The sequence below is a fragment of the Ailuropoda melanoleuca genome, chromosome 8, assembly GCF_002007445.2.
Source record: "Ailuropoda melanoleuca isolate Jingjing chromosome 8, ASM200744v2, whole genome shotgun sequence".
Lineage (NCBI taxonomy): Eukaryota > Metazoa > Chordata > Mammalia > Carnivora > Ursidae > Ailuropoda > Ailuropoda melanoleuca.
In genome coordinates this window covers 81,082,686-81,108,578 of record NC_048225.1, presented here as the reverse complement: position 1 = coordinate 81,108,578, position 25,893 = coordinate 81,082,686, and positions in this window count along the sequence as shown.

Genomic DNA, 25,893 nt, shown 5'->3' with positions numbered 1-25,893 from the left:
TTTTTTTTTTTTTAAACAGTTTTTGTCCATGAAGAATGGGTTATGAAGTTGCCTGCCAATGGCCTTGGGGACAACACTGTTCTCTGTTACCAAGGCAGGGCTGTGGGTAAGTCACCTTTGGATTTGTGCTCGCTCCCTTACATGATGAGAACTTTTAAGACCTAACCTCTTAGCAACTTTCAAGTGTGCGTTACAGCATTATTAACTATAGTTGTCATGCTGTGCATTATACCCCTATGACTTAGTTATTTTATAAGTGGAAATTTGTACCTTTTGACCCACTTCACCCATTTCTCCCACCCCCCACCCTTTGGCAACCACCGATCTGTTCTCTGTATCTATGAGCTTGTTTTTTGTTTTGTTTTGAAGATTCTATATATAAGTGAGATCATATGATATTTGTCTTTCTGTATATGATTTACTTCACTTAGCATGGTGCCTTAAGGTCCATACATGTTGTTGTAAATGGCAAGATTCCATTCTTTTTTATGGCTGAATTCCATTGTGTATATATGCCACGTTTTCTTTATCTGTTCATCTGTGATGGACATTTATGTTGTTTCCATATTTTGGCTATAATGTTGCAGTGAACACGGGGGTGCATACATCTATATATATATATATATATATATATATATATATATATATATATTTATTTTTCCTTTTATTCCCAGAAAGAAGGCTGTATAATTTGGGTACTCTTATAGGAGCTTGTAGAATCCCACATTTTATTTAAAAAGAAACAAAGATTAATAACAAATGTTTATATATACAGAAGATTTTATACATGTTAAACATTGTTCAGGCTGTATTTTCTTATTTTTTTTTAATAATTTGTTTTTTTTTTTTAAATTTGTGTTTTTTTCTTTAGATAAATGCCCAGAAGTGGAATTACTGGATCATATAGTAATTTTATTTTTAGTTTTTTAAGGAACCTCCATAATGTTTCCCAGTAGTGGCTGGACCAATTTACATTCTAACCAACAGTGCATAAGTCACTTTTCTTCACATCTTCACCAGAAATTGTTATTTCTTGTCTTTTTGATAATAGTCATTCTAATGGGTGTGAAGTAATGTCTCCTTGTGGTTTTGATGTGCATTTCCCCGATGATGAGTGATGTTGAGCATCCTCTCCCGTACCTGTTGGCCAATATGTAGGTCTTCTTTGGAAAAATATCTCTTCAGATCCTCTGCCCCCTTTTCTAGTCAGATTGTTCATTTGCTATTGAGTTGTATGAGTTCTTTATATAATTCGGATATTAGCCCCCCATCAGATATATGATTTGCAAATATTTTCTCCAATTTGGTAAGTTGCCTTTTCATTTTGAGTTAATTTTTTGTGGATGGTGTAAGACAGCAGTCCAGTTGCATTGTTTGGCATGTGACTCTGTTCTCTGACTCTGCTTCAGAAATAATTCTCCATTGATTCCAGCGCCACTCACCCATTTTAAAGGGTAATCCTATTTTTCATGAGGAAGCAGAATGGAATGTCTACCATCCTTTCTTGGCCGAATGTGAGCCCCAGCTTCCAGGATGGCACAGCCCTCAATGAAAGTAGCAGCATCATGGGACAGCTTGTTGGGTGGTGCTAATAGCACCTTCCTCTCCATTGGCTCTATTTATGCTGTAGCAAGGGATAAAAGCACACTTGTGCTGGCAGGGCAGCTGTGAAGCAAGTGATAGCCTAGGTCCTGCCTCCACACCTCTACCATGAGGGCATTCTGGACCTTCTTCCTACCTCTACCACCCTGATTGTCTCTCCTGCACTCTGTTGTATGAAGTCTGCAGCACACAGTTTTGTCCTTGTTAAATGCTGCCTGCTGTCATATTGTGTCTTCTTCCTGCAATGGCTGCACATGGAGGGCAGAGAACTTGCTCCCAGCACTTTGTATCTGACCAAAAGCCCAGGGTGGCAGGTGAGCCGGGCATGCTTGCTGGTGGAATGGACTTCCCACCATTGTCCCACCTTCTTCATTTCTCCCTTCCACCTTTTGCTTCTGGTCGACAGCAGCAGCCTCCTGGTAAAATGCTCACTTCTAGCAATGCTGTTTCCACCCAAGTTGGTGAGAAGAGATTTGACCCGAGGAGCATAAAGACCTAGCTGAGGGGAAAATTTGACCAGGAAAATGTTAATGACCAGTTGAGTCACCATCACAACATTGCATTGTGACTGCATTGAGGTTCCCATTGGGGGACCTGCAGAAATAGCTTTCTTTTTGAAGGTACTGTGGGAAAGAGGGAGACTGAGCCGAGGAGGTATCCTGGGTTTGGGGCAAGCTGGTCTTTAAAGACCATGAAAGGCCAATGAGAAATGCACAGGAGCTCCGAAGGCTGAAACCAAAGCATTCCCTCCAAGCTGGAGTTCCCTGAGTGTGTGTCAGAGAAAGGCTGTGCTAGCAGGTTTGGAGAGGAAGCAAAGATGCTAATGAAGCGTGAACTGGCTGCTTTCAGCGGAGCCTTCTGGGCACCACGCCACCACCTCGCTTTCTTTCCTACCCATTTATTTATTTATATTCTTAATTAATGGAAATTTCAACTCCCATTAGATCAGGAGAAGTCAGTAATAAACAGCCACAGCTTTAAGCAGACAGAGCTACTGGGGAAGGGCAGAGGCTTCTCTGTCTGCTCCTGGATTCCAGTCACATGGCTGGCCTGAGCTCAGGAGAGAAAAACCCGTATGCTTGTTCTGTGGAGGAGAGCCAGGAGCCTTTGTCTATGGGCCGCTGACCTCCATGGTTAGCTATGAGTTTCTTTTTCTTTAAGCATCACTGAAACTTTCCTTCTAAATTCCTCTGTTGGAATCAGGCAGCCCAGGTTTGAATCTTGCCTAGCTGTGCAACATTGGGCAAGTTAATTAACCTTTCTGTGTCTCAGCCTTTTCTGTTAAAGAAAGTAATAGTACTTATTTCATAGGGCAATTATGGGTCTTAAATGAGGTTATGTGGGGGAAGCGCTTGGCACAGTGCCTGGTCCATAGTGAATGCTCACTGGATGTTACCTATTCTCATCATCATCCAGAACCCAGACGTACACGTATGAACATTGCTCCTCTCTCACGTGCCTCAAGGAGCCCAGCAGAAGCTCCTTCAGGGCTGGTGAGCACCCTCTTTCAGTAATGTCCTGATGCTCCCTGCTCTGGGTTCTGGCATTTGATTTGGGAATAGCATTTTGAGTCAGGCTAAGGTGGTGTTTTTGAATCCAAAGCCCTGAACTTCAGAACTATTGGTGTCACTTATGAAGCCTGAAAACTGCTTGGGTATCATCTAGGGCTCAGATGTTAACGTGGGACTTAGGTATAGCCAAAAAGCCCTTTATGGGCTGAGACATGGTGGAGCGATGAGAGCTGGAAGAAATAATCGGTATCCCATCGTGAGAGGAAAAGCTCTCAGCCCAGCTTTACAGGAAGGCTGCAGCGGGCTTCCAGATAGCAGACTGAGCCTGCCGAGGCGGGGCCACAATCTGATGTCGCACCTTCTTGGTTCGACTCCTGGCTCCACAACTCTCTGGCTGTGGGACCTAGGACAAAGCTCATAACCTTTCTAAGCCTTAGTGTTCTGACATGAAAAATGAGCATGAGAATAGCTGTGTTCTCCTCATAGTTGTGGGTAGGATGACGTGAGATTCCATATGAAGTGATTTATAGAATGCCTGGCAAGTTCTCAGCAACTGGTAGCTGTTATGATTAGATATGTTTTACTCACTCCTGTGTTTTCAATGCCTATGACAGTGTCTGCTTATTGTGAGTGCTCAAGAAATATTTGTTAAGTGGTTAAATGGAGAATGGCATACTTGGGACAACCCACTAAACTTTTTGGGCTTGGTAGCTGCTAGATGGCCTTGAATGCCACATCTAGATCCAATTATAGGGAATCTGTGCCAAGTACACAGATGTCTTCTAGGCCTGGGATCCCTGGGCCTGAGAGTAGTATGCTGTTTTACTTCAAGGAACAAACTTCTCTCTTTCTTGGGAAGATGACATTATGTATTGACAAAGAAAAAAGTAGCAAAGGTCCCAGGTACCACTAGAGAGAGAAATTTAAACTTCCGAGTTTGAGTCTTAAATTACTGGCACCCTTTTGGGTAAAAAGGATCTACTATTTATCTTGAATACGCTATTGGATTTCGTTTTGTAAAGGGAAAGAGTAAGTCAAAAGGTGAGTGAGACATTAGTCGGCATTAAGAGAGAACCGGAGCACAATTGGGGAAGAATTGTTATTCCATCTGGTAAATTTGCACTCTCTCCTCACCTTGACTACCAGCTTCACTTTGCGGCTCACCTCATCTCGGATAGGACACAGCAGAAATAGAAAAGGGCTCCAGAAGGGCAGAACAGATGGATATGGGGGACGGGACGACTTCCACACCAAGAAAGAGGACACATTTCCTTCTGAAAGGAGCAGAGGAAAGGGGTGAGCACTTTCTGAGGTGGCGAGTGTAATGAATGGGAGCAGCAAGCCAATTGCAGGCTCCCGCTTGCCCTTTCCCCTAATAGGAGAAAGAGGCCGCACTTGACAAAATTAAAAGGGAGCAAATTTAGAACTGATGAAAGGAAGTGCTCTCCACTCAATGTGTAATTAACCTGCGAAGGAACTCAACCTGCTCGCTATTAACTGAGGTAAGCCGTTAGCTGGGCTTTCGGATGGCTGGAAGACTAACAGCGGTTTTGGCAGTTACGCTGGTTGAGGCTGCAGTTCCTGAGGTAATTCATCCTCTGCAGTGAGACACGACATGATGGCCAGGTTGAGAAGAGGCACGTCCCCTGGGATGCAAAAAGGTGGAGGTGAGATGGGGCCTGTAGACAGAGAGGACATTAGCACAGAGGAGGCCGTGAGGATGATCCAGGAAAGCTAGGAGGCTTGACGGGGATCATGCAGCCAGTTTGAGGAGCCCGAGCCCCAGCTTCCTGGTCCTGAGCCAGCAACCTCTCCCTCACAGTGTGTGCCCCCCCCTCCAGAGGGGTTCAGAGGGTCGCTGCGCTGACTCATGTGTCTGCCTTGCTTCCACTCCTGTCTGTGCTCACTGCATGGTTAGTGGGCAGCGGCCCCCTCCTGAAGGGTATGGTCAGAATCTGGGCCTGGGACATCAGGACAATCGATGTGGGGAGCTGTTCTGTGTATGTTTGTTCTGGGCAGGAATTCTGATTCCCTTCATGTCCATGAGATCTTGAGTCTCGTGGAAAGAGCAAGCAAGGCAGTAGTATAGAACAGAGTAAAAGAAAGCCTGTTTTGTTTGCGAGGACATCAGTATTACCGGTTCAAATGCTATCTTCACCGTGGGCGACTTGCTTCATGTCCCTGAATCTCGGTCTCCTTATCTTACTACTGCCTTCTTCACACACGTCTGGGGCGTCACTGAAAAGTGTGTGGCATGCAGTGGCGCACTAACCATTCAAAAACTGGCGGGTGGGATTATTAGATCTGGAATTAGTATGAGCTGACCCCTTAGGAGAAAACCTTGATTTAATCTTTTACATTTATTGTCTCTTTATCCTTTAACCTCTCATTCACTCAGCTACTTTTTGAGCACCTAGGATGCACCGTGTTAGATGCTAGGTCTTCCGTTGTGAGTGCAGTGTAGACCCTGTCCTCTTCGAGTGCACAGCTAGGTGGAGCAGACCCTCACGCCCAGAGACGCGAAACACCAGAAACAGCAGGGCAATAGACGCATGCTGCATTGGAGGTGGGGGTTTATAAAGCATCATGGAGTCCTAGACTAAGGAGCTTTTGCCCATTAGATAAATATTTATTAAGCACTAACTATGTGCTAAGCACTGTGATAGGCATTCATCAAGTTATTTACTTGTCAAGTAAATCCTACCCTCAGGAAAAGCGACGTCTTGGAAAGGCATTCTGTTACTTATTGGGAATTTCAGAAAACATTCCAAGAATGGGAGCCTACACTGACAGTGTAATCAAACAGAGCTCCAAGTGAACACTATTTATTACCAGAGGATATTCTGAATAACTCAAAAGTGGTTCCAGATAGTTTTTGTTGTCTTGGTGAAAGACGCTGGTAGGAAGCCCCAGAAAAGGATCAAGAGCCAGGGCTCTTCTGAGGATTTTATGGGTCCTGGGCCCTCTTACCCATGAAGCCTCAGCCCAGATCTTCTTAAACATCCCAAATACATGTTAGGATCTGAAATGCCTCCATAGACCCCAGTAAATTTATCTCTCTCTCCGTTTTTGCTATTAAATTTAAAATTATTTTCTAATTTTCATTTAAAAATTATTTACAATAGGTGATTTTTAGAAATTACATCCATATTCAAGATTTCTCATGGGATGAGAAATCTTACATGATTTTCTAATATAATGACTTTTTTGATGAATACTAAATTGAACAATTAATGGAGTTGACATAGTATTACATTTTTAGACATTCAATTAAACACTTAATCTCAGTTTTACTTTTGTTATTTGGAGCCACTTCCTTTTGTTTTGATTTTTAAGGTCTAAGGTATTTGTAAGATACTTGGGAAGCTTTCAGACTGGAGGCCTCTTGGGGCAGCAGCAGGCATCTTCCTCTGGCCAGCTCTTAGCTCCCACCCCTTGCCTCAAGCTTGAGGACCCCTGGAGGCTGTGAGTGAGCCACACCGCGGTAGATGTAGGTCCTGCGCCTGGATAGTAACCTATGTGGCAATCGGTGAGGCCTTTCCCCAGCTCTCAAATGAAGCTAATCCTCTCTTCTCTTGGCCCTTCTTCCTTCCGTATTTCTCTTTGCTCTGCTGCTTTTCATCCTTTCTCTTTTACCTTCTCTCCTGCCTGTGGTTTTGTCTGTCCCTGGAGTAGCCAGTGGCTTCCCTAGACCTGCCCCACTTTGCTGGTGCCACTGAAGTCATTTCTGATCCCAGTGAAAGCATCACAGAAGGAGGGATTGCCACAGACCCAGCCCTGGCAGAATTTAAGACAATTATGGAGACCTTTTGATTAAAACTGGAAATACAAAGTGCTTGCCATGTATTTCTTTACAAAGTCCATGTCCTAACGTCTTTTCAAAAAGTAGCTAGTGTGAAATGAGTGGCTGAACTTTTGTCCTTGGTAAAGTTCCGCTGAGCAGACAGACTGCTGGAATTTTCTTGTTAGACTATATTCGAAGCATCGTTTGCTCTACCACAGTTGCCTCTGTGTGGAATGCCCTTCCCCTGTCTGTCTCATGACTGCTTTCCTCACATCTCAGCTGCAGGGCACCTCCCAGTGGTCCCATTTTTCACCTCCCTGGGATGATCCAGTAGCTCTTTCTTTGGAGTTCTCACTGCCCTTCAGAGTGTTTGCAGTCCATTAAAGCCATGCCCATCTTCTGTGATGATGGTTTGCTTTATTGGCACATCCGACTCCCACTGTAAACTCTGTGGCCGAAGGCCCTGCCTACCTCCATCTCCAGACCTTCAGCTCTGAGCACTGCAATTGATGCATAGTGGATCTAGAGGAATGAGATAACTGGTTGGAATCCATGGACCCCTCTTTTTGCACTGATTTTGAGTCCTTTTCAACTTTGTCTAGCAAAAATAGAGCATGCTCACTCTGTCTCCAGGAAGAAGTCATGATGAACATCCGTTCACCTTCGGTGTTCCTTCCTCCGAATGTCCCCAGTTATGAATCATCAGCTCCAGGATCTGCCACCACCATAGATATTTTTAAAGCTGGGATAAAGAAGCACGGGTGCGAATAGGAATAAATACCTCCGGCCATAAAAATAAAATAAATCAATATCACTTCTCTGTGGCCAGAGGTGCTTAATAGGCAAAGATTGCTGCCAGATTGTAAAAAAAAAAAAAATGTGTTTAGCAGGCACAGGGGGCAAATTTAAGCTGTAGGAATGAATAGCTCAACTGCTTTTCTCATCTTAGAATGAAATAACTTTTTTTCTTTGTCATCATTTGATGAATATAAGTCTGCACCCATGGACTTGATTCTGAAAGCGCTGGTCTTGCTTCTGGGACTTAGGCAGTGTGAGCTGCTTGGCATCACCAGCCATTTTCAGCTGGGATTGGAGATGCTTTTCAGGTTCTTCCATTGGCCTGGGAGGCCCCAGAAGTCCATTACCACCCTCTTCAAATGCATCTTCTTATGTACAATCATCTGATTAGAATAGGATAAAGTGCCTGCTGACACCCCTGTCTACCTTACCAATCTCCCTTTCAAACTCCTTTCCAGGCATTTCCCCCTTAGGACCTCTGCTCAGGTCTCATGAAGCTAGTGGGACCTTTCCTGGATGCACCCTGTGTGTTGTTGCCCACCTGCTTCTGGGTATGTCTCTCTGTCAGCCTGGAATGTTCTTTTGCTCCACCTTGTACATGGGACTTGCTCTTCAAAGCTCAACCCAAAGGTCGCTTTAATGCATCTCAGTGCTCTTCTGACCAGGAACCCTCACCTTCCTGGAGGAACTGATTTCTCCTTAATCTTTGATCCTACATGACCTTATGTGTCCCTTAATTATGGCTCTTACCACATTCTGTCATAATTTATTTCTACAATGATTATAATAATTATTCCATCAGCAAATCCTGTCAGCGCTACCTTCAAAATATATCCCAAGTTCGATTACTTCCCACCACATCCACCTCTACCACTCCCGTGCAGACCACTGTCATTTCTCATCATGATTACTGAGTTCTGTTTGACCTGGTCTCCTTGCTTCCATGTCTGCCTCCCTGCAGTGTATTTTCCACTTGGAAGCTAGACGTGAAAGATGAATTCGATTGTGTAACTCTTTGCTCACAACCATCAGTGCTTCCTGTGTGTATCAGGATTCTCCAGAGAAGCAGAACCAATAGGATGTGTCTGTGTATAGGAGATTCATCATAAGGGATGGCTCACATGATTAAAGAGGCTGGCAAGTCCAGAGTCTGCAGTGTGGGCCCATGGCCTGGAGACCAAAGAGAGTTGATGGTGCAGTCCCAGCCTGAAGGCCTGTAGCCCAGAGACCCAGGAGTGACAATGGAAGAAGTCTGAAGGCAGGCAGCTGGAGAATTCCCTCTTGCTTGTGGACTGTGGTCTTTTTGTTCTATTCAGGCTTTCAACTGACTGGATGAGGCCCACTCACATTGTGGAGGGCAGTCTGCTTACTCAGCATTCACTAATTTAGATGTTAATTTCATCTAAAAACATCCTCCAACCTGACACATAAAATTAACCATCAGGCCATGTCACTTGGTTCTCATCATGTTAGCCTTGGACTATCTCTTTTCTCTCCTGTCCCTGTGTTCCAACCATTCTGGCTTCCTTGGTGTTCTTTTAAACAGGGATGGTGCATTCCTGCACCTCAGCCCTTCTCTCTGCTCTCAGAGAGTGCTAAGAGGAATGCTGTCCTCTCAGATATTAGGATGTCCGTCTTTTTCTCTTCCCAGATGTCTGTATTCAAATGACACCTCCTCAGGGAGGCCTTCCCTGCTCTATTTCTTCACCCACACTATTAATCGTCCTGACCCCTGTCATCCTCTGGTTTATTACTCTGTTTTATATATTCATGGTTCTCACCTGACATTGTATCGTGCATTTATCTATTCATTTTGTGTCTCTTCATCTAGAGTGTAAACTTCATGGGCACAAGGGACTTCCTCTGTTTTGGTCACTATTATATCCTCAGTGCCTAAACCAGTGCCTGGCACATTGGAGGCAACCAACAAACATTTATTGAATAAATGAATGTGTTGAAAATATATTAATAGCTAACATATATTAAATGCTTACTATCTCCTTTTATATTTGTAAAAACCTATGGGGTAGACTCTGATCTTTTTCTGGATGGAAGGATCCATGGAGACTGGATTTTGTTGATCTTGCTCAGTTCTGTTTCCCAACAGCTAGAACAAATAACATGTACTCAAAAATGATTTGCTAAATGAACGCATGAACAAGGCAACATTTTATAGAGTAGGAGACTAAAACAGAGAGAGGTGACATAACATGTGCAAGCCACTCTGTAAGTAAGTGGAAGAGCCAGGATTCCAGTCTGGGTGATCTAACTACAGTACAACCTTTAACAATGCCTGTTTTCTGACTCAGCTTTGATCTCTGTGCGGATGGAGGTTCCACTTGTCCATTTTTATTCCCCCAGTTTGTGGCACAATGCTGATGCTAAATAAATGTTTGTGAACAGAATGCATTCTAGTTCTCTCCTCTTCCAAGCTCTACTGTGACTGAGGTACACCTTGAGGGCTCAGAGGGCAGAACTCCTGGTGGGTGACATTGCACTCACCCTCTCATGCAGGCGTGGGGTGAAGAACTCAGACTTTGCCATGGAATAGACCCAGGTCTTTCTGCTGGTGTGATGTTGGACCTCAATTTTTCTGTCTGCACAACGGGGATAATAGTAAATGTCTACTCCCAAGAATGACTTTTAAGCTGAACCAAAATAATATATGTAGGTCATTTAGCTCTGAGCCTCGCACACTAATTGCTCATCAAATGCTGGCTGCTGTTATTTGCTGACCTTTTTTCCTCTGAACTGCAGCACATGTCTTGTTATTTGCACCCAGTATAGTACTCCTCGGATACCTCAGTACATCTCTGGCCCCATGATGGGCCTCTGGGACACAGAGATGGGTAGAGACCATGCCTGACACTTTTGTATTCTTGAATAGAGTGATAGTGATACTTTGTGTCTTATGGTGGTTCATTGCTTAAATGAATTTATTCCTACAGCTCTCACAAGAGAGCTATGTGTTCCCAGTTCTTCCATGATGCTTCCATGAAAGTCTGAGGCAAGTTCCAGCTGACAGTCTTGGCAGTTTTTGTCTACACCAATATTCTAGGGAATATTGGATTGGTCAACAGAAGTGTAAGTGGCCTGAAAACAGAGTGAAAAATGTATCCCTCAGCACATTCCTTCAAGCTCATGTCAGGCATTTCTTTTTACCCATGAGAAGAATCACAGCAGTGCAAATGTCAAACAGAAATACTGAAAAATTCTGCTTAGACCTCAATTCCTAAAGGCTTGAAGTGCAAAGTCAGAGCACCTGGAATTCCAAAAGAATCTAGAACATATTCACAAGAGTGAATAAGGGATTAGGGAGTGGATAAGGGATTAGGGAGTAATGGTCAGGGAAGGAGTCATTTGAGCAGAGGGTGTGGATAAGGGATTAGGGAGGATGTGGTCAGGGAAGGAGTCATTTGAGCAGAGATGTGAATGACATGAGAAACCAAGTTATGCAAATCTAGGGGGAGGAAGAGCAACCAGGCAGAAGGAATAGCAAATGCAAAGGACCTGTGGTATCAAATGTTAAGTATATCTGAAGAGCAGCAAAGAGGCCCAGGTGATAGGAGCTTAGTGAGCAAAGGGAAGTGGTTGGAGATTAGGAAACTAAGAAATTAGGGGGCTAGGTCATCTAGAGCTTCACAGGCTGTGTCAGGGCCATTGGATTATGGGCCGTCACTGGGGAGTTCCAAGCAGAGGAAAGACATAATATGATTTATATTATTTACTTTTCTTAAAGAGTATTTACTTTTCTTACTTGCAGGGAGTAAATACGTAAATATGGCTTGCAGGGAGACCCAAGTGAAACTAGGCAGAGCAGGAAGCTATTACATAGTCTAGGCAAGAGAGTATGGTGGTTTGGTAGAGGTGGCAGTGATGAGAACTGGTTTGTATTTTGATGGTAGATCCATAGGATTTTTGGGTGGATTTGAAGTGTTTGAAGTGGTGTATGGGAAGAAAAGAAGAGAACTTTTTCTCCCCTCCCCTGGAGCAACTGACTGAATGATTTGATTCAATGAAATGGAGAGAACACAGGAAGGAAAATGCTTTGAGGAGACCAACTGGTGGAAATCCATCAATTTTGAATATGTTAAATTTAGATATCCCAAGGAGATATTGAATAGGAAGTTGGATAAAGAAGCCTGAGGGTTGCGGGGGAGGGCAGAGCTAATGATCTGCATTTTCATCCAAAAATGGGATTTAAAGCCATAGGAGTGGAGGAGATTAGAGAGTGAAAAAAAAAGAAAAGAGGAGTGATAAACCCTCATGGTTGGAGGTTGGAAAGAGGAAGAGTCAGCAAGGAGACTGAGAATCAGCAGTGATATTGGAAGAAAACAGGAATGTGGTGTCAAGTTAAAAGTCAAGTTAAAGTCAAGTTCTGTTAGAAGTTCATTTTAAGGAGGGAGCGATCTCGGCATCAAATGTCTCTAGGAGATCAAGTAAGGAGAGCAATGGGAATTGACTATTGGGGTCAATACAAGAACCATACAAGAGTGCTCACAGCAGCACTGTTTATTTTTAGCAAAATATTGGAAGCATTCCCAAATGTCTATCAACAGGAGAACGAGTAAACACACTGTGCTATGTTTGCACAGTGGAATTTTATTCTGCTGAAAAATGAATGAGCTAGAGTCATGTGGATGAATCCCACAAACACAGTAGTGAGGAAAAAAGTTGAGGAATATGAACAGTTGAATACCACTTACAAAGTTTAAAGTATGCAGAACAAACATTGCTTAGAGGAGCCTACATAGTCAAAATATAAAGAAATACATGGAACTAGAATGTAGGAAATTTAGGATACTAGTTATTTTAAGAGTGGGAGAAGAGAAAGTAATTCAGGAGGGATGCACAGGAAGCATTCAGCAATATTGGTAATATTTTGCTTTTTAAGCTGGGTGGTAGGTACACAGGTAATCACTGAATTATTTATGCTTTTTGCATAGTGTAAATATTGCCTAAGAAATTCTAACCGAAAAGAAGAACGATAATTTAACCACCGAATTTGTCAATATGGAAGTCATTTGTGACTAGGACAAAAGCATTTTCAGTGAAGCATTTATTGGGCAAGCCAATTGAAATGGGTTTGAGAGAGAAAGGAAAGGGGAAAATGAAAATAATAAAGACAGAAGACTCTGGAGTTTTGCTTACAAAGGGGTCAGAGAAGTGGAGTGGTCACTGGAGGGGGTGTCAGATAAAGGAGGGTTTGATTGACAGAGTGACTCCAGATGTAAAGTTTGCTAAGACCAAGTAATGTATGAAATTAAAATATAGTCTGTGCTTAATTATCTATCCTTAGGAGATAATCCAAACCCCCGGTTTCCCTTCGGTGTTTTGGCATTTGACTATCGGTGTTCATTAGCATCTTCACCAGAGGATAAAGAACTCAAATCAGTCCCTTTGGATACTGGTGAAAATAATTTAGTAAAAGCCTCAGTTGGGGAGGAGCTGGAAACAACTCATTTAAATGAGGTTTGGGATTAATACAGATAGAGCATTGAATAAAAACAACACACAAAATATGCAAATTAGTTCAGGTGTTTTAGAGTGTATAGTCTCTGGAATTAGGAAGGTTGTTCAAAATGGTGTGCAAAGCCTACTTACAACCATAACTTGCAAGAAAATTTCATGATGAAGATGGGTTTGGGGAGGCTTTTAATATAATTGTTATTCTGCGTGTAAGATCTGTTGCCATTAAGGAATGGGCATAGTGTTGTGATGGTGGTTATTGTTGTTTTTCTAATAGCTGGTGGGGATTTGTAAAGATCCTTTAACCTTTCTCTTGAGGCTCATTTAGATCAAGGATACCTACTAGCAAGATAATGATTCTAATAACAAAATATAAAGTCCACTGAATATAATTTATAGAGAATCGATTGTGTGCCATGCACTGTTGGAGGCATTATGGCTGATTTCATCAATCTCTTACAGCCTTCATGCAGAACAGGTTTTATCTCCATCTGACTGATGAGGAAGCTGAAGGGGAAGAGTTCCACAGACAGGGAGTTCTAGGACTGGGATCAGAACCCTGGGTGTCTAATTCCAAAGCCTGGGTCCTCTCTGTTGTTCTGTGCAGCCTCGATTAGGCCCTGGACAGGTCTGTTTAACCCCCTCTACAGGGCTCCTGTTGCTGACTAAGAGGGCCAGTCTTCTTGCTTCCTGGTGTTTTGTGTTGCTACTGGCCATGAGACAATATGGGTAGGAGTGACCACTGTTGGAAATCGAGCAGTACGTCAGCTGGCTGTTTTGAAGATCTGCAGTGAATTGGGAATAAAACCATGACCACACGTTTTGAGGCCTTTTACTTTATAGAACATCCTGTGTTTCTAAAACATCCACAGTGACTGTTGTTCTATATTATTTAAATGAGCAAGTGCCCTAGTTTCAGGAGGAAGAGATTTGTTTTTTTCATCAAATTTACTGCACATCTGTTTAAAGAATGTGGCAACAGTATGCATAAATCTCCAATCAAAATATTACAGAACAAGCCAATTTTATCATATTAAAAATGTATGGCCAGACACAATGTGCTGAAAATATGAAATTACCACGTGGTGCCTTTTCTGCTCTGCTTATATTGGACTGTTTATCCCCAAATTAAATCTTGGACAAAAATATACGAGACAAAAAAGTTAAACTTGGCCCTGAACAATTATACTGATGTTATAAAAGTATGTCTGTATAATATGCCAACATTGCAAATATATTTTTTATAGCAATAGAATTTTTGTAATATCTTGAATAGATTTTGAAGCATTCAAATTATATATGCCATTACATATAATGATGTTTTATGGATATTGGATAATATTATAATATAGATGAATTTTAAAACTCTGTTACTAGAAAATCTTCAAACGTTTTCTAAGTAACAAGAAATCTCCCTTTGGAGGATTTCTAGTACTAATTGATACTTTGTATATTTTGGGTAAGATCAGCAAATCAGTGAAGATCCAGTTGGACTTTTATATAAGCAGGCTAAAACTGTCAGGTTTCAAGATAGGGATATCATCTTTTTTTTTTTTTTTAGGTTTTTAATTTTAATTCCAGTCTAGTTAACTTACAGTGTTGTATTAGGTATGCAGTAGGGATATCATCTTTACCTTTTCTCATGGAATAGCACCACCACCATGGCCCTCACACCACATCTAGATTTATGATGGTCTTCTAGTCACAAGTAGACTATTGGTCTTCTCCTGTACATTACATTCTCAAAGTGGCTTTATGAGATGATCCTTATTAGCCCATTTTATAGATGGAGAAACTGAGGTGTGAAAAGTTAATTAATTTGCTTTAGGCTAGACACCAAGATCTCTGCCTTTGAGAGGCTTGCATGTCTGTAACATTTGACGATTTACAGCTTTATTTTAGCTGTCTCATCTTGGGTGGTTCTCACACCAGCTCTGCTCTAGATGAGGCAGCTGAGGCGTGCCCTTCAGAAAAGCCAAGTGGCTCTCTTGAGGTCCCCAGTGGTGAAGCCTGGCCTTTAGATTACTGACTAGGGTTTTCTGCCAAACCTCACAGAAAAATTCACCATGAGAAGAAAGCCCTTTATTGACTGGGTCTGTGATCAGCTCCAGGGGAGATACGGTGATAGAAATGGGAAGTGGGGGCGGGGAAAGGGCTCAGAGAAAAACACTAAGTGTAAAGATTTTCTCCAGCAGCCAGTCTCCATGGCCTTATGGCTGATTCTTATGAAGAGAGATTGTAAGCAGAAAGTGAAACGTGGATTTCACACAAACCCTCTGTGAAATATTGGGAATACCCAAAAGCTCTCTTTTAGGATTACAAATTTAGATCATGGCTCCCTGGTGTATATTGGGAGAAGGGAAGCTGTGGAAGCAGCTCAGAGTGGTACAGGCAGAGGGGGTCTCAGAGTGGGATCACAGAGGGGAAACGGCTCCATCCCTGGGGGAGGTGTCAGCCTGTGGAACTCGTGGCCAACACTGTGGGCAGAACTGGGGCAGGACAGCAGACCAGGAACTGGCTGCACCATGTGGTGTCGTGGTATCCCTGGGTTCTTCCAGGGGAAGCTAGGAAGACTTTGGGGAGGCATGGCACTGAGCTAGCTGTACAACAGTAATTCAGGACACACACACACACACACGCGCGCGCACACACACACACACACACACACACCTGCCTTTGGAGGAAGAGAGAAGTGTGGTGTGTGGGAGACATGGGGGGGAAATGAGATCAGGGTGATTAGAGGATATAAAAGGGGACAGGAACAGAGGAGGAGAAGACCAGAGAGGTGTGGGGTGGGTTGGGGAAGGTTCTGGAATATGAGTCTCAGATGGGTAAAGTTACTTTGCTAGGCAATGGGCATCACTGGACAATTTGTGAGCAGAGTAGTGGAGTAATCAGAGCTCAGCCTTAGGCAAATGATTTAGGAAATGAGGTATTGGATGTTTTAGGGTGGAAAGAATATTAGAATAGGAAGATACTGGTTGGGAGTCTTTTGATAATACAGGGATACCCCATTTAGCACAGGGCATGGGTTTCTGAAAATGGAAGTGCTAACTGAATTGGTTCTGCAAAGACTCAATATAGCATGTCAGCCAAAGAGTGATTCAAGTAATGGATTCTGGAGTATAAGATGCATGCGGAGTGGGGAGGAGTTGAGGAGAGATTAGCGAGGTCTGTGGGCTGGAAGCCCCAGTGAGGTGGAGGAACTGGTATCGTGGGAGTCCCTGCGTGAGGAACTGAATGGATAGCCTGCTATATGATTATAAGGTGCACTCTTTGGAAATGAAAAAGCTTCTGGGAGAGATAAGAAACTAGATAGAGAAGTTCTTGGGAGGTTAGAAAGTCAAAGAACTACTCAGGAGTCAGGGTGCTTGGGGCTGAGCAGGATGGCAGCAGCCTTGGAGGAGGTCCTGCAGATTTCAGTGAATGAGGCGCAGTGTTCATGAGGGCAGTGGATGACCCAGATGAGGACCGCTCAGCTGCCACAGGGAAGGGAGCTGGGCTGGATTATGTAAGAGGGTGGGATGAAGGTCTGGGACTTGCTGGTTACAGGGTTTTGGACCTGGCTGCCGATCCTGAATGGCATGGGGTGTTGGGTAAATAAGAAGCCTCCACTTGAGATGGCTACAGGGGAAGTAGGGTTCTCAGGGGACAAGCACGGCAAGATAAGAGAATAAAGGGACATTTGGTGAAGTTGAGGGTGCAAGGGAATTTAAGGAATGGACATTCCAGAGGCATAAGGCAAGGATTTAGGAGAAACGAGAGTGCCAGAAGTTGGATCGGGGAGATGAAATACCCAGTTGCTTGAGAATAAGGGAAAAGAAGAGGATGAACCATCATAAGGGCCTCAGCTGAGAAAGGTAGAGTCATATGGCTGCACATTTGCCAAGGCAAGAGGTCCTGATGGTCTGCTGGGGGTGAGGTGCAGCTCGGCCCCCAGAACTCATCTGCGTCCTGAAAGGGAGGCCTGGTCTCTGGGCAGCAACAGGAGAGGCATTCAACAGGCTGGCGTGCTCTGGGTGCAGAGACAAAGCTGGGTGGGTGACATACTCTGAGCATTTGAGGTAGGATGCCAGGCCCTGAAATGTGGGGCTTGGCTCTGAAAGGGTGATTTCACTGAGATGTGGGGCTTGGCTCTGACAGGGTGATTTCACTTAAAAAAAAAAAAAATCCTTGTCACATCCATGCATAGAATCTCTCCCTTCTTCCTAAAGTGAAAGTACTGTACCATAGTTTACAAGCTCCCCACACATCTGGCTCCTGCCTCCCTCCTGACACTTCTGTCTTGCCTCTTCGTTCACAAGGCGTGTTTCGAGCATACTCAGATGCTTATTTCCTGAATGTTTTCTGCAGCTTCTGACAGGAATTCTTTCCTTCCTACACCCTTCCTGTCTCCTTTGCATACCTATGGCCCTGCAGCCTCTGCTTGGAAGATTTCACTCAGGGATCTTCTCCTCTAGGAGTCTTCTGACCACCTTATGTTGGAGGAGATGCCTTGTCTCTCCTAGATCCTCTGTTGTTATCAGTCCCCTCTTCTTACCTTGGTCACTACACTTGCTACATAATGTGATCTCCTTCTTATAGAAAGCCTCAACTGACAGCTTTCGACTCTGAGAAACTTTTGAGTGAGATTCATGTCTTATTCACTGTCACGTCCTCAGCATCTTTCACGATACCTGGCACATAGAAGGGTCTCAGTAAATTCTCAGAGAACGACTGAGCTAGCGGGAGCTAAATTAGGTTAGCGCTGGGAGGAATCAAATGAAGGTGTGGATTCCAGAGGCATCTTGATAGAAAATTGACAAGAATTAGCAAAATGTTTACTGTGTATGTGTGCATGCGCATGTGTGTGCATGTGTGTGTGCACACTTATGAGTTTAGTGGAGGAGAAAAGAAGGTCCAAGGCCTGGGTCATGGGCAAGACTGCCATACCATTAACAGAAACAAGGAACACGGAGACACAGGGCTGGGAACAAAACCGATGAGTTCACGTAGGACACGCAGACGTCGAAGAGTAGCCAGGAGTGGAGAGTGATACGTGCAAAGTAATGAAAATCAGGGGAGAGGAGAGACGAAAGGAGGTGGCTAACTGTTCACTGGAAATTCACCCTCTTTTCTACAGGCATTTAGTAGAACAGAATACTTGTTATTATCCTTCTCAATACATGAATGCCACAGATGGATGTAGGCTTTTTTTTTTTTCTCCAACATAAAGCGTAATCATCTCTGTTACTGCCTCTTCACCTCCCAACAATTTTATGGGGGTAGATATTATCCCCATTTTGCAATTGAAAATGAGACACAGGGTTATTACAGTCTCAGACAGCAGAGTGGTTCTCCCAATTTCTAGCTGTTGCTCATTCCCCCAGCCCACCCTCCTTCCCCTCAGGGGGTGGGAGACCTGCCCTGCCCTGCCTGCAGCCCCTGTTTGGAGAGAAGTCACTCTGGCAGTCTGCCACTCTGGTGGCTTGTGGCCATTTGTAACCGGGAGGCCAGCAGCTTTACGATTTCATCCTTGAGTTCCATCAGACCCTTGGGTGCCATCTACTCCTGGTAATTTATTTGTTTCTAAATTTGTCAATTAAGTCTAAAGCATCTAGTGCTTTACCACCACGTTTTGTTTTCCCCTAATCTCTAGGTTCTGAGAGATAATTGGTGGTTAAGACTTTCTTTAGCATATTTTTCAGTAAGCACTTTATAATATAGTCGGGGTTTATGTAGAACCAAGACTGAAATTATATTGGCTCAAAACTCAGAATATTTTATTGGTTGCAGTTTATATCCTGATAGGAAGTGGAGAGAAATTTTCCTCTTCTGTCAAAGATTGTGGTTGAGGTTGGGGATTGTGTAGAAATAGCAATGATCTCTTACTTATGGGTGATGTTTCCTATCTTACCCATTATGAAAATCTATAAATGATCTCCTGAATATCAAACCTAGATGGCTGGGCTGGTATCTCTTTTGTTGGAGTGGTCTGTGACATTTGACACTTTTTTTTTTAGACCCAAATCCTAGGATTCATCCTCGATTCCTCTTTCCCTCTTGTTTCCATTAAGTTGATGATCACCTGTTTTTTTTGTTTGTGTGTTTACCTTGTTAATATGGTGAGTTGCATTGATTGATTTTTGAATGTTAAGTCAACATTGCATTCCAGGAATAACTTTGACCTGGTCATAATGCATTATCCTTTCTATATATTGTTGATTTGTTAAAATTTTGTTTAGAAATGTAGCATCTATGTTCATGGGGCTATTGGTCTGTTTTCTTTTCTAGTGATACTTTGTTTGGGGTATCAGGATAACATTGGCCTCGTAGCCTGAGTTGAGAAGTATTTCCTCCTCTACAGTTTTTTGGAGGAAATTTGTTTTAGAATTGATGTATTTCTTTCTTTAGTGTTTGTTAGAATTTATCAGTGGAGTTATCTGAGCCTGGAATTTTCTTTGTGGGAAGGTTTCAAGTACAAATTCAATTTCTTTAATAGAAGTAGGTCTATTCAGGCTATGCATTTATTTATTACCTTATCATTTTTCATTTTATTAAATTGTGCTCTTGAGTGAGAGTCATAGTTTATGTCTTTTAAGATATTTGTCCATCTCATCTAACTTGTTGAATTCATAGGTATACAGATGTTAATATTCTTATTATCCTTTTGTTATCTGTATAATCTATAATGATGTCACCTCTCCTACCCAATACGGCAGTTTTTTCTTTCTCTTTTTTTTCCTGATCAGTGTTACTAGAGGTTTATCAATGGCTATTGACTTCTTTTTTTCAAAGAACCAGCCTTTGGTTTCGTTGTTTTTTTCCCTGTTGGTTTCCTATTCCCTATTTCATTGATTCCTGTTTTGACCTTTATTATTTACTTTCTTCTGCTTATTTTGGGCTTAATTTGCTCATTTCTTTCTAGTTTATTAAATTCAAAACTGAGGTTGTTGATTTATGACTTTTCTTCTTTTCTAATATAGGTGTTTGTTTAGTGCTATAAATATCCCCTTAAATGCTGTATTAGCAGCATCCCACAAATTCTGGTATGTTGTGTTTTCATTTTCATTCTGTTCAAAATTCTAATTTCCCTTTTAATTTCTTATTTGGCCCATGGGTTGTTCAGAATTATTTAGTGTCCAAATGTTTAGGGGATATTTTCCATATATCTTTCTGTTATTGATTTGTAATTTAATTCCATTGTGGTCACTGAACATACTTTGTATGATTTTGAATCCCTTTAAATTTCTTGAGACTTGTTTCATGGCCCTGAATGTTTTTTTAAAAACAGAGGAATTAAACTTTGGGGGATCACATTTGTGACGGTCAGCCAGCACTGCCCTTGTTAGCAATTTACTGCTTTTCAGTGGGCAGCCCCCAAAATGGGCTCCTCCTCATAAAACTCCCTTTGCTTCCTTGTTTCATCTCCCAAACCCTTTATGTCCCTCAACCTAGGACTCTTCTAGAGTAAGCATGAAATTCGCTTGCCTTATTTGATAGAGTGGGAGGGAGAAGTGTGGAGTTAGGCTGCATAAAGTCAGAAGAGAGGGAGAGAGGGCAAATAAAGAAGTAATCCAAGGAGGGCTGAGCTGTGCTGTAAAGAGACATTTTATTCTTTGGTTCATAAACTGACTCTGAAGGCAATTTCAAAAATGTTTTGAGCAATGGCAACATTACTGGATGAAGAGTTGTAGCCTTGGAGATTGTTTTGAATGGCAGTACTCATTTGGATGTATGAGTTCTTGAGTGCTTTAGGAAAAATTAATCATTATTTTTAGCTAAATATGTAATTATTTTAGTGAACATTCCAAACTCATTGTAGTACAAGCATGAAGCAATTTTCCTTTCTCTGATCACTGCTTTTGACCATATTGTCCAACTTTCCTCTCTTAGAATGATATCATACATGTTTTCCTGTAGCTTTTTGGGCACTTTCAGCTATTAAGAGTCCAGTAAATTCTTATTTAATTTGCTAATCCCATTTCCTGGACTGACCATGGTGGAGGGATCTACCATGAGGAAAAGGCAGCGCCCTCTTCAGCATTCCTTTTAACTTCTAGCATGTTGGGAAGAGGACCAAGATTAACAAACAGGCACATGTCTCCTTTTCGACTATTGCTTAGCATCCAGCTCAGCCAAATGGAGTTATTTTGGTGACAATGGCGGAGAGGACCCCAAAGAATCAATTACAGAAAATAGGAGAGCCTGCATACAGGGAAGGCTGGCATCACATGTCCCACGTGAACATTTGATTATGCAGTGGTCTTGATGATCTACACTTAAGTAGAGTTAGCCTAGGTAACTTGGAAGGTCTTTTCTTTCAACCCACAGGAACCTCTCAGGTCCTTGGAATCCCTGTGGATATTTAGTCAACTGAACCTCTACTCCTCTGCCTGCCTTGCTGTGTGCCTCTCGTTCATTTTTCACTTGGTCAAATAGACATCAAATCGGTTACATAAGCAGATAATTTAGCAGAGGAAAAGAGGCCATTCTCCTTTTTTTACTGGTGTCCTCAGTCTCTAAAAATACTTCTCTTTGAGCCCCCACTTTTGGCTTGGAGGATGATAGGAACATAAGATGGAAGTGAGGAGAAAATAGTGTACTCCTTACTTTAATGTAATAGTCAGGACGTGCTATATTTTGTTGTGGTAACAAACTCCCCTAAGCCTCGGGAGGTAGAGACAACACAGAAAAAAATCTTGTTTAAGTTATTTGTCCATTGGTAGTTGGTAGAGATGTTTATCATTGCTGAATAGAAGCTGCCCTTTGAATGGTGCTGGCCACTGTGTCAGAGGGAGGAAGACAAGCTCTGGAAGGCCCCACACTGACCATTTTCCACTCTGACCTAGAAGTGACACATGATCTACAACTAGTCCCATGGTCCTATCTTGACCAGAGGGTCAGGACCTGCAACCGTACTGTATGCTCCAAGGGGAGAAGAACCAGAAATGCTCCACTGATAGCAGAAGTGGCCCCCATGTTAGTCTCCATGCCATGCTTCCCAGTGGTTCTGTCCGCTCTCACACTTCCCCTCATGGTCATCTGCTTTCATAGACAGTTGGGACGTGGGGGTGGCATATAAGGTGGCTGAGGCAATGGTTAAGGAAGGCAAAATCTTATTCTACATATTGTTACGCAGACATTCATGCAACACATTCATATGCATATAAATGACTACTGTTCTAGCAAGGCAACATTACAGACTAGTTACAGGGATGGAAAATCTTGGGTTTGTAGATTCATTATCTAACTCAATACTGGGCATATTTGAATACAGGTTACATTACACACTGTAGGTATTCCACTATACATTATAGGTATTTGAAAAAAGTTTTGTGGAAAACAATGTGGCCGAGGCTAGCTAAAGGGATGAAGTAGGGAAGATTTGGTTTATACATCTTAAGACCCAGGTATGTTTCACATAGGGTAAGGTCAGTGTGAATCCAGTGGCTGAAGTGAGGCTATAAAATTTGACGACATGGCAGGTTAAGAAAGCTGAAATCCTTTCTACTTTTAAACCTGACTGGTAAATAATATGATTGCAAAGTCTATACTTGTGACAGGTATTTCTTTTGAGAAAAGTGGATAAAAACAAAAGTTAGTAAGCAGCCAGTGAAAAATCCTAAAGCCTTTTAAAATTCCGTGTCCTAAACAAGGGTGCTGTGCACCTTCTAATTTGTTGTAGTTAAAATAAAACTGTCATGCCATTTTTCCCTGCCAGACATCTCCTCATTCTTTGATGTCTTTGTTCCAGGACATTCTGCCCTCAGAAAGTGGGCCCCCTCCACAAATCTCCCCAGACCACTTCAGCCCACACTCATTCGTCCCCTCTTTGAACCATTGCACTTGGGGTCATTGCCACACAGCTGTTCCCTCTGTGAGCCTCAGTGGCTGAGCTCGGTGGTGATTTGAGGGCAGAGGCCACACAGTGTTTGAAACATTACAGTGCAAGGATCTGATGGATGTCAGAACAAGTGAAGAGCAAAAGAGGATCTGTTGGGAGTGTTTGGGGGCTAACAGGATTGCCAGACAGACAGACCTGTGGTCTACTCACTGAAGCAGATTTTAGTTGTAAGACAGATATTTCAGTAACATTTTAGTTTTTGGTGGGAGTGGGAGAGTGTTATGTTGATTTTGGAATCTGGGCCTCAGACACATGGATTTACCAGGCTGCGCAAGTCAGCTCAGGGAAGATAGGTGTGGGGGAGGAGAAACCGAACAAACCTTGATCTCTTACAGTTCCTATATTACAGTATTTCGGCAAATATTTTGCAAAAGGATTTTCTGGATGAACTTCGAACTGTAAGAGGTTCACTTGGTGGCTCAAAGAGCTGTGCAAATGATTTTATTTTATTTTAATTTAAGGAAATGAACATTGTTTCAGCTGACATTTAAACCTCTATTCTCTTTTACTAGCCTGTCACATTGCTTCATATGTTTTGGTCAGACATGCTTCCCAGAAGAAGAAAATGATATTTATAGGACTGTGGGACTGTAATATGGAATCCTGGTATCTGTCATTTTCTGCTTATATAAGAATTCTAATAATAGAACCCTGACCAGCTTCTGCCTCTTTTTTGGATTTGGTAGCTCCCGTGGAAGTAGCAATTTAAAAAGCTAGTAGAGTTTCAGTAAGAATAACTCTACCTAGAGATTATTTCAACTCTATCTCCTCTTTTGCTTGGAGTCTGAGACGCTAAACCCAAGGGTTGTTTGAGACAGTTTTCGTTCTTTATTCTATTCTCTTGCTCATTAAAGTACACTGGAATTTTTCAGGCCACATAACAAGATTTTTGGATCTGTAAACAAAGTCTTTGTAACAAAGAGTACCTTAATGCAGCAAACCATAGCCCATGAGCCAAATCCTGCCCGCACCTGTTTTGTAAATAAAGTTTTATTGGAACACAGCCACGCTTGTTCTTTACATACTCTGTGGCTGCTTTCTTGTTACAGTGGCAGAGTTGAGTACGTATGTGTTCTTATAAAACATTTATTTTTGTTTTGGGTGCATGTAGTTTTAGTTTTTGAAAGAAGTATATGTTTTACATTATGTATCTCATCATATTTCTGACTTTTCCACTAAGAACTATGCTTTACTATCATTCCATGTTGGTATGTATGCAAATATCTGTTGCATCTAATGCTGCATGATACTACATACTGTGCATGTCCACACTCACGTACTCTCCCAGTGATGGATAACCAAGTTCAGGCCATTGTGTTTCACCTACTAGGTTGTCACCTGTACCATTCCAGGAGCTGCCCTTTGCACAGACTACAAATAACCCTTACAGCAAATATCTTGAACACATCTATGTGAACATTTCTTTTAACTATATACTCTAAAGGAATAGATGTCCTAGGGCATAAGGTATGGTTGTGTGGATAGTGCAAGACTCTTTCCCCTGAAAATGCCAAGTCCAGTATACCTGCATTCCCTGCTTCAATGCTTGGCATTATCTAGTTTTCTAATTTTTGCTATTCTGATTGCCATAGAGTGAAATCTCAATGTTGTTTTAATTTGCATTTTTCTGACTACTGATGAGTTTGAGCATCTTTTCATATGCTTCTCAGGTTTAGGATTTCCTCTTTATGAATTGTGTGTTTATATTAGTTGCCCATTTTTCTAATGGAGATGCTCTCATTGATGTTAATTTATAGCCCTTCTAGATTCTAGATATTAATTTTGTACAAGTTTAAACCTTGAAAATATCTGTCTTCTAACTAACTTTGTGGTGTCATTCAACACACAGAAATGATCAGTTTTGTTGCCATAAAATTCATTGAGTTATTGTTTTAGGACTTACCCTTGGAAATTTTATTTAGAAAGTCTGCATTCTTACATCACAGTGATATTCAGCTGTTTTCTTCTCTGTGGTATTAATAAGGATACAGTTTTATTTTACTCTAATAAATGAATTTCTGTCAAATGACTAAATAATTCTCTTTCTTCAATGATTTATAGTACTAAATTTACTGTATATTTCTATCATGTCATAGATCTCTGAGTTTTCGGTTCCTTTGGTCTATTTACCTGTTTTGTGAATTACCATAGGGATTTTTTTTTTAACTTTTAAGATTTACTCTCTTAGCAACTTTCAAATATGCAGGACAGTAATATTAAGCATAGTCACTATGCTCTACATAGGGCATTTTAAAAAACTATTATAACTATTTTGCAGAGAAAGTACTCCTCCCCACCCATTTAGTCATTTCTTTTCATGATGATGTATCTATCAGTAGAGTTATTTTCCATATCCATGTTACATTATGATTATTGTGTTTCACAGAAATTTGACTTAAGATTTTAATTCAGTTACCTTAGTTTATATATTAATTCAGAGATAATATCTTTAAACTATTAAATCATCTTATCCAAGAACATGGAATCTTTTCATTTATTTGTTACATGCATGTTGTCCTCTTTGATGTCCTTTGAGTTTTACATTTTCTTTATAGAGGTCTTCATATACTTTTGGTGAAGTTAACTTCTAGATACTTTGGTAGTCATTTAATGATCTTGTGATTAATATTTCCTCTTTTTATTTTTTAAAACTTTTTTTTTAAAGATTTTATTTACTTAGTTGATAGAGAGAGGGAGAGAAAGAGGGCATAAGCAGGGAGAGTGGCAGGAAGAGGGAGAGGGAGAAGCAGGCTCCCCCTTGAGCAGGGAGCCCGATGCAGGCCCAGATCCTAGGGCCCCGGGATCATGACCTGAGCTGAAGGCAGTTGCTTAACCAAATGAGC